General features: G+C 41.9%; 1 long non-coding RNA gene across 1 annotated transcript; it reads left to right on the top strand.

The window, feature by feature from the left end:
- Positions 1-13: 13 nt before the first annotated feature.
- LOC138954957 (uncharacterized) lies at positions 14-5419 on the top strand. The gene is made up of 3 exons (XR_011452034.1): positions 14-194; positions 1890-1935; positions 3450-5419. It is a non-coding gene; the product is annotated as an uncharacterized lncRNA (long non-coding RNA).
- Positions 5420-10149: the final 4730 nt, after the last annotated feature.

Here is a 10149-nt window from a genome sequence, read left to right as displayed (position 1 = left end):
AGTGATGAGACCGGTTATTGTAAAACGAGTAAATTGACTGGAAAGGCTACCCATTCCCTTACCATATTCAGCAATAACGTTGCTGTTCATGCGTATTTGAGAGTCTTGGTTTTTTTTTTCAAAGGTCGAGGTACCGTTGTGTGGATTGTCGGAGCCGTCAAAGAAGGGAACATGATGAAGACTTGTCCAGTGAGGTAAGTACATACATCCAGTATCTTCCTACCCCAACGTGTTCGCGTTGCCTACTTTATGCGCCTACAGGGAATACAGAGGGAGGGTGGGGGATAAAGTAGGGTTGGGGGATTGGGGTTGTCATACAATCAAATGAGGAACAAGTAATAATTATAAAAAGCAGCCTTTCTCTTTCTCTCTCTCTCTCTCTCTCTTTTTTTTTTTTTCTCTAATCACATAACAACGTACGCACATACAAACACACAAACAAGCACGCACACACACTCACACACACACACACACACACACACACTCTCTCTCTCTCTCTCTCTCTCTCTCTCTGTCACTGTCTCTTTGTCTCTCTCTCAATAAAATGTATTACGTCTTACGTCTGTCTCTGTCTCTGTCTCTGTCTCTTCTCCATAGAGGTCTTCCTCGTTAACACAGAACACTTTCTGAATAAAATATGATACGATACATGCACCGCCTAGTGCTGACCTTACAAGGCGTTCTCCACTGCTGGTATGACAAACTAACCAAGACATATGCAGTAACATAGAGACTCTCTATGATTTACCGAGGAATGATTTGACAAATTCTGTCAAAGTACAAACACTTGCCCTATTTTGCATGTAAACATAACTGACTCATTAGGGCGTTGTCGTTCATGCCTATTTGACTGTCTTGTGATGTTTTTTTCAAAGCTCGCGGTACCGTTGTCTGCGATAATAGAGCCTGATGACAGAGACTTGCACCAACAGGTAAGTAAACAACTCCAGTATCCCCCTACCCAAACGTGTTTGTGTTACCTACTTTACACTTGCCCTATATAGGTGGCTGTTTTCAACTTCGTGAAACTGTGCCGTCACATGCAATACACCCTGACACCCCTACCCCTCCCCCCACCCCCTCCCCGCCCCGCCACCCCTATTTTAACACAGGCACGTGCAGGCATTCATTGGGTGCTTTCTATAGAGATCTATGTAGATAAAGCCGCAGGTGCCTTTCAGGGATCGCGCTAGCTTTTTAAAAAAACGCATAAGTCATACGCAACGAAACGAAAAAAACGCGTCACGGACCAATATTTTTGCGTACTACGAAAACACGTACAGACACAAACAAAACACGCACGAAAGACTTAAAGACACTCCTTACCTAAATACGGCGAGTTTTCCTGTCGAACTCCGCGCACGCCTGTCGAATAACACCCCTGCTGTCTCCAACCTTCGGGCCTTGCGAGTTTGTTTCCCGCTCTAATACGACTAGACACACTTTCCGCCTTTTGGAAGCGCGAGATGGGAGAGCAGCTAATGTCTGTTTCATTATCCGACAAGACATTATCTGGTAATACCCTCGTTACGTTCGTTTGCGATACTTCGATGCAAAAAGAAACGGACTTTAGTTTTGACGCGCAGATTTCATGTGTGTCGTCACTTCTCGAGCCCGATAGTCAGTTTCAGGATCGGGTGATTATTAAGTCAGAGCAAAAGCGCTGCGTGAAGACAAGAAAAAGTTACAATATTTTTGCGTATGGCTTACGCGGCGCGGCGAAAAAAACGCGTCAGCGACTTTTAAAATGCGTCAAATACGCAAAAATCGTGCGTAAACGCGATCCCTGGCCTTTTCGATACAAAGAACATTGTGCACGTAAAAAACCTGACCCTTCATGGCGTTGCTGTTCATACTTATTTGACAGTCTTGTTTTGGCTTTTTCAAAGGCAGAGGAGTTGTCCGAGCTGTCCGATAGGAGGGCTTGATCTTAAGGTAAGTAGATAATCCCAATATCCCCCTAACGTGTTCGCTTTACCTATTTTATGCGCCTACATAGGAGAGATACAATGAGAGGAGGGAAGGGGGTATGGGGGAGGGTGGTTGGACAAAATATTGTATTGATAGTACACAAGGTTAATTTGGATGGAAACAAAGTGGATAGGGGTCGTCATTTAAACAAACATGCAGAGTGCACAGTCATTATGAGTGATGTTCTTTATAATCGTGTTCTGTGTGGCGTCGTTCCTTATTAGTAATTAGTAGTATCCCCTCCACACTTTACAAAAAATCGATTACAATCTTGTACGTTATGACCAGGCTTCTTCAAATTGTAGATGGAAAGAAGGCGAGTTGACTGCTCGCAACGCCATGAATCGCTTAAAATTGTTTGAATTCTTTCATCCTAATTTAGCTAATCAAATATAGATGAGTCAAATGTGAGCGGTGCTATTTGTTCTCTAGATTACCCCAAATCATATGAGATTAGTTCAAATGTCTAAAGTTCTTGAGTAGCTGCGACAAATATAGTATAAGATGTTTGTGGGTGTTGCTGACAGACAAGTTTTTTTGACGGTCCGATGGGAGCATATAATATGAATCAGAAGACGATATGCCCTCGGATCCACAAACAAACTGATCTAACATCAATCCGCCAACTTTGTTTCTGTCATCATTTTGTTTGTGCAAAAGTAAGCGCAAAATCAACGACAGGGAAAAGTTGTGGAAATGATGACAATGTTCGACAATTTCCGCCAAGATAATCCCAGACAAGGTAAAATTCTGAAGTTGAAGATGTGACGGAGATGCCATTGAAAATGCAGTATTATTATCAGGCATAGGTTTTTAATCTGACGCATTGTTCTTACCTTTGGTCGGTCGACGGTCCAATAGTTTTGACATGTAAACGGTCTTCTGACAGATCACTATATTTGTAGCCATGACATTTTGGACCTGTACATATCTTCAATCCAGGTCCAACTGACCTATTATCCTCTGACTCTGGGAACAACATTAACAAAAGTATTGCATTGGTAGAGTTGACATATTTAAAGGTTTGGGATTGCCATAGTATGGATAGTTGCATCTGTTTTGCTATCGATGGCTCCAGCCATTAACATATGTTGTAATTGATTTGAACTTGGTATATTAAGCTTTAAACGTGGTAAAGCTGAAAGTTTCAGGAAGGGACATCATTGTACATTCATTTTTTGTTTTGGTCATGTTTGAGGGTTTGATGTCAACCTACTACAAAAATAATACCAAGAAATGCCAGGTTAGATGCAAGCATAGTTGATAACCTCATTTAGAATTATATCAAAGGAAAGACTTTGTCTTGTGTTAAGAAGTCATGTAAGATTGACATTCTCTTAATAAAAGAGCTATGATTAAACCCCTGAAGTTGGACATATGGTCACGTTTGGTTGCCTCGATCATCACCCCTTTAACAGTCTGGCAAGTGTATTTTGTGTTATCTTTTTCAATTTCTCAATGGCTTTTTAAATGTGCAGTTGGAACCATCGACGCAGCAATGCAGCAGTGCAATATGAAAAGGAGCCCACCTGCATCAGACTGTTTCAGTGTTGTGGTTTTGCATTTTCTCTCCAATCAATAACTGTTAGACAGACTTTATATACAGAAACGAACTGAGAATACTTTGCTTCATCATAAGCAGTCAGAAGGCTTCAAGTGTGGGACTGGTACAAAATGATCCAGGCATATTCCTTTTTTTCTTCTTTTTTGTGTCTTTTACTTCAGTTGCATGCATGCTGCTTCAACCCTTACTTTTTTGCCTTTGGGAATTTTTTCTAAACAGGGAGCGTCCTTCTGCATTGGTCTTTTTTTTTTCTTTTTTTCTTTTTTGTAAACAAAATTTCAAATTAAATTTCGATTTAACTATAATTACATCATAATCAATACTTACAGAATTAGTACATGTGCTTCAATCAACTTTTCTTTATTGCAATTCCCTCTCAAAATTACATAAAATGTCCAGAAGGGCATCCAAAGCTATAATTACCAATACTCATTTTGGCTATCATTATCAAATAACAATATTCCGTATTTTGATTGGTCATAGAGACCTTGGAAATACAGCCATTGAGGAATGGGAGTCGCTTTTAACTTAACATTGTTCGTGCGCTTGTCACGCACATACACAATCTCTGACGGTTATTAGCACTTCCCTATTGTCTGAAAAGAAGTGTGCATTATTTGCCTAACCTGAGTATTGAGCAAGTAATAGGAATCAACAGTTTGCGTCTTTATGCTGTCCGCCGGCCGATTGTCTGCTAACAAAACAAAAACCCGTATCGTTGAGGTTTTCTCGAATGTTTTCGCAGCTAATTATTACTAAGTGCTTCGAAACTTTAAACACTTCCGGTACTTGTTGACCTACCGACATTACGAAAGTCTGTTTTACCCTCGTATATTTCATATTCACATAATGGTCAAGTTCGGATACAATATGAAAAATCGCCAATTTCTTAATCGCTTTGAGACTTCGATGTCCATGTGAAAAATTGTGTTTATCCTCGTCAAATTTCGCTGTCGCAGCGGGGTCGTGTTCTAGTCAAAATGGATTATTGTCATTTCCTGAAATTTTTGTTTTTTAATTATCCCTAAACGGAGTATTACGTGAGTCACCGTATTCAGTTGTGTCGTCTTTAAGGCAAGGCCATCTATTCGTGAACAAACAACACATCTTTGAAGTTTTCACGAACATTGTCGAAGCAAAAGCTATGGAACCTTCACACTTCGAGGGTTGGATGACCTCCAGAGATGATGTGAGTCTGGTTACCCCTTGCCAATTTTCACGGTCAGGATCAGGCTGAGTTTAAGTAAACACAAACTGAATATAAATGATAATTTTTTAACGTTTTGAAAGCTAGAATATTCAAACTCGACACATTTCCATGGTTTCACGACCTTTAGACATGACGCAAGTGTGGTTGACTTTTGTTAAATTTCAAGGTCACAACCCCTTTCCGTCTTCTGGTCATACTTATCACTGCCTTCCCCCTGTGTTCATACATTATTTACTTGCTTTATTTTGTTCGTTGTAACAAGAGCATTTGGTTTATGTTTTTTCTTGTTCTTATTCTTGTTCCTGTTCTTCTTCTGCGATCATGGGCTGAAACTCCAACGTATAAACTCGTGTTTTTGCACGAGTGGGTTTTTACGCAAATGACCGTTTTTACCCTGCCGGTTGGGCAGCCATACGCCGATATAGGAGGATGCAAGCTTGATATTTCCGAGTTTCTATAACCCATCGATCTCTGACATGGAGTACGGGATCTTTTCCGTACGTACTTATTCTTGTGCTTGTGTGTACACACGAATAAGGATAAAGCACTATCAGGTCTGCACACTAGTTGACCTGGGAGATCAAACAAATCTCCACCATTAACTCACCAGGTGCAGCAGGGATTTGAACGCTCAACCTTTCGAATTGGAGGACGATGTCTTATCCACTAGGCAAACCTAACTAGGGGGTCCTTAACGTCCTCACAGGAAATTTAGCTTTTAGGGAAATGAGTTGATGATACGCTAAATATCCACTAGGCCACTGCAAACAAAATAAAACAAATAAAAATTCGATCTGCTCACACATTTATATTTAGGGACTAGGCAGTTTTCAGCGTACAATTGTTCCTGTCATTGTCTTGTATAATTTAATGTTCCGAATGAATTCACTTTCACGGTTTTTGTGTGCGTTTAATAGTGCTCGATGCAGGACTATATTAGACTAATTGCAAGTGCATTCTCTAACGCAAAAACAACTGAGCTTTTAAAAGCTCTTCTACAACATTTTTAAAATAAAACAAGTATTGACGTAAGCTATGAACAATTAAGAGAAAGAAGAGGACAACACGCAACATCTGTAGAGAAAAACCAACTGATCCTTGATCTAATTTCGGGTGTTGCGAAATAAATTGTCTATGCTTACCATACTGCGTATGAGTGATACTGACAGAAGAGCAAAGAATTGCTGAATGCTGTTCACACCTGTTAATTCCCGGAAAATGAAAGGCATAATTATTTGAACACTAGGTTCAAGATCTCTGAAGGAAACAAGTTTGCCATCATGTAAAGGGAAATAATCTGCTTTTGAAGAATGGAGTTTGGTTGATGTCAAAGTTACTGAACTTGCCACGTCCGGGTGCACGGAGCCCCTGGGGTTTTCAGTGATGCCTCAGACAACTACTCGTTTGAAAAAATACCAAGTTTCATTGACTTTCATGCACGGAGTCAACAACTGCAAATTCTTTACGAATTAATTTGTGTCTGTCTCCGGGCAGGAAAACGTGGCCCTCCATCAGGCTCACCTGTTATATATTAAAAATGTTGCAGATGAACTTTTAAAAGTAAAGTTTTGTATATCTCGGTGCCGCTGAGTAACGCTTTTTTGGGCCGATTTTGTGTTTTCTCAAAGCTGTGTAGACAGATTTTATTCCGCAGTATTTAAATATTTGTGTCTATGGTTATCGGCTAACACTTCCTCCACTGGTGGCTTTTGTTTGCTTTAAAAAAATGTTAGCTGGGGTGTCTCTACTGACTTACGATCTGAATTCCCTCAGTCATGTTGCCATCACAAGGTCCATTCCTTGTCGCGGTGTGATTGCTTGAGTACCTCAGTAACCCGGAGAGCTATTCCAGTGGGAGATTAAGATCCTGGCAAGGTCAGCCATGCTGGATAGGTCAAAGGGTACAGGTCAGACTAATTTGGACCACCTCGTTCAGAGGTTTGCGCAGGGCGAACACACCTGCCTTTAAAAAAAAAAGCTTGAATCGTTAAATGTACAGAATTACTGATGACGATTCAAACCTCAACATGACCTGGGAGAGGAAGGGTCTCTGCAAGGAAGAGAGTAATGTCACTGTCTTCCTTTGGGTGAGAGAGCACTGTGAAGCTACGTTTTCCATTGTAACATCAGCATTCTATGAGCTGCATTGTGTTCCTAATGAAACTGAATCTCATGCTTTCCCTTTTACATGGTGTTCTGTTTAAAGATGCATGTGATTAAATTGAAATACCTATCACATGTGGGTCGTTTTCAAAACATTTCGTGAAAGCTGTCCCCGGACTTTGGCTCTGCACAGTCGTCGCGTCTTAAAACAAACTAGACAACATTTTGTATTATTTTGTTCGTTGTCCAAGGGTCATTAACTTCCTGTATCAAAAATAAAATTGTATGTTAATATGATTTGTAGAGCGCGAGTTATCTGACCCAAGGGTGCCGAAAAACGAGTGTCTCATGGTCGCCAACCAGCCTTTCAGATTTATTTTTTTCTGTTTTTCAGTATCGGATAATCATGAAATTTGGTCACATTATAGTCTTTGTTAGTTTCTTTTGGCTAAAGTTAAAATGTTCATTAAAACTTGGTCTTAGGGGTGCATAATACGAAAAAAAATGTTGTCCCACAAAAAATTGGTCAAGGTCAAGTCGCCTAGCAGGCAGACTAATCTTCGCTCCACCTTTCTTGGTTGTTTTCATCTTCTGTGAGTGTTTGTAGTGACTGAAAGTTTGTATGCTGTTGTGCAATGGATCGATCAGCCTTTCTCTGGATTCTAAATTCCCCACCATCGCTTCGACTAGCCATGTTTGCCGTTTGCATTCTGGTAAGACTTTCTCTTCTGTCCCTCCAGTATACCGATCACCGTACGCCATGTTTTTCATCATGTGTGCCGCACGTGCACAACTCACCAAATCGCTTGATACCGAACGCTGCCCCGACACCCACCGAGACCTTTGACCCCTGCCACGCGCGCTGGCCCTCTCAACCGCTCTTTCGTCGCTATACGCGCGAGCAGCTGATGGCAAAGAAAAGCACAGGCGCCTGCCTTGACCCTGATTTGATAACACGACTACGATGTCTCTCCATTGGATACAAGCTGCCTCGCTCTAAGCGACCCTGTCGCGGAGGCAGAAGGAAACGCCATAGCATCAGTGTTATCACCACTCGACCCCTCGTTCATCCACCCACCCCATCGTCGTTGACCTCCACCACATCTCAAACTCTTAGTACATGGAATACCAACCTCACCAAGTCCAACCAACCTCCTTCGACAGAGATTCTTGTATGTGCTTTTAACGCCCAATCCCTTGGTAAATCCAACAAACGTACTGCTGTGAGTACTTTCATTTCTGACAATGATATTGACGCTATGCTGCTGACCGAAACCTGGCTCCGTTCTGCGGGTGATGAGGCGAAGCTCCAGGATCTTTCTCCGCCGGGTTATTCCGTGCAGTCCTTCGCTCGGGACTCGCTGGGTGTGGCTGGTAGAGGTGGTGGTATAGCCTTCGTTTTCAAAGACTCTCTGAAGAAACTTTGCACCGTCACACAATCACCTCTGAGCCACCCCACCTTTGAGGCTGCTACTCTGACTATGACCGTTCAGGATTCTAGAATCAACATCGCCTGTGTCTATAGGCCACCCCCAAGCAAGAAGAATAAGCTCACGAACACTATGTTTTTTGACCAGTTTCCAGACTTTCTTGAGCATTGTGATTCTTTGCCTGGGAAAACTCTTGTGATGGGTGACTTTAATTTTCATTTTGAAAATGCTGAGGACTCCAACACCAAGAAACTCTCAGATTTGTTCGACATGTTCAGTTTTCACCAGTCTGTTGACTCTCCGACTCATAAGCATGGTCACATGTTAGATTTAGTCATTCATCGCCCTTCTGATGCCATTGTCAGTTCATGTTTTGTCAGTCACGACCTTAAGTCTGACCACAACGCCGTATTATGTCGTCTAAATGTTCCAAAGCCTGTGTCTGCCCCTGTAACAATAACTTTTCGTAGCATCAAGAAGATTGATAAGGAGTCCTTTGGACATGATGTAGCTGGTTTATCTCAAGATTGCTCTGTCACTGAATATAACCAGACGTTGCGCTCAATTCTTGATAGGCACGCCCCTCTCTGCCAACGCACGGTTCGTCAGCGGAAATCTAACCCGTGGTTCAGTAGCATCTCTGAGCAGTTTGGCAAACTGAAACGTGAACGTCGTCAGGCGGAGAGGTGCTGGCTTAAATCCAAACTCACTGTTCACAAAGAGATTTTTGAAACCATCAAACGCAAAGTAAATGACTTAGTTGAAGGCGCTAAAACTGCTTTCTTCTCTGCCCAGATTATAGGTAGTAGAACATGCAAAGAACTTTTTCAAAATTTCAATTCTCTGCTTGGAAAACAGACGGTTTCCAGCCTCCCTACCACCCATGACCCCAAGGACCTGCCAACTGTATTTTCTGACTACTTCACTGAGAAGATCGAAACCATCAGAAATAGCTTTCCTCCACCAGTGGCTTGGCCTCCGGCTACACAATTCTCTGGTTCTTTGTTGGATAGCTTCACTCCTGTATCTGAGCAGTTTGTTTTGAAGATTTTGAAGAACACAGTGCCAAAGTCTTGTGAGCTAGACCCCATCCCCACCAACTTGTTTTATGAAAACCTTGACCTTTTTCTTCCCATCATAACCAACATAATCAACTCTTCTCTCACTTCTGGCACTGTGCCAATGGACTTGAAAACTGCAGTAGTTAAACCTTTGATCAAGAAACCATCTCTGGATAAAAATCAGTTGAAAAACTATAGGCCTGTTTCCAACTTGCCATTCATTTCTAAAATTCTGGAAAAAGTAGTGCTTAGTCAGCTTCTCTCCCACCTTGAAACCAACAACCTCTGCAACCCTCTTCAGTCAGCGTATAGGGCTGGCCACAGCACCGAGACTGTTTTGCTTCGTGTTGTGAATGACATTCTTTCTGCTCTGGATAATGATGACCTATCAGTTCTGCTTCTCTTGGATAACTCAGCTGCGTTCGATACGATCGATCACTCTGTTCTGCTCTCTCGTCTCGAATCTGTTTTTGGCATTCACTCTACCGCTCTTCACTGGTTTAGTTCATATCTACAGGGCCGTAGTCAGTATGTGTCTGTCAATAATCTCTCATCTCCTCCATCTCCTCTCTGTTTCGGCGTTCCCCAGGGATCAGTTCTAGGCCCAGTTTTATTTGTACTATACACCACTCCTCTCTCTGCCGTCATCAAGCAACACGCAGTCAATCACTACCTCTTTGCAGACGACACACAACTCCAACAAGCATGCAAGCCTACAGAAATCCAAGCGGTGACGCACACTCTCCAAAACTGCACTTCAGATATTAAATCATGGATGACAAACAATATGCTCAAGTTAAATGATGACAA

Source organism: Littorina saxatilis, unplaced genomic scaffold (genome assembly GCF_037325665.1).
Source record: "Littorina saxatilis isolate snail1 unplaced genomic scaffold, US_GU_Lsax_2.0 scaffold_594, whole genome shotgun sequence".
Taxonomy (NCBI): Eukaryota; Metazoa; Mollusca; class Gastropoda; order Littorinimorpha; family Littorinidae; genus Littorina; species Littorina saxatilis.
This window is presented reverse-complemented; position numbering and strand designations above follow the sequence as displayed.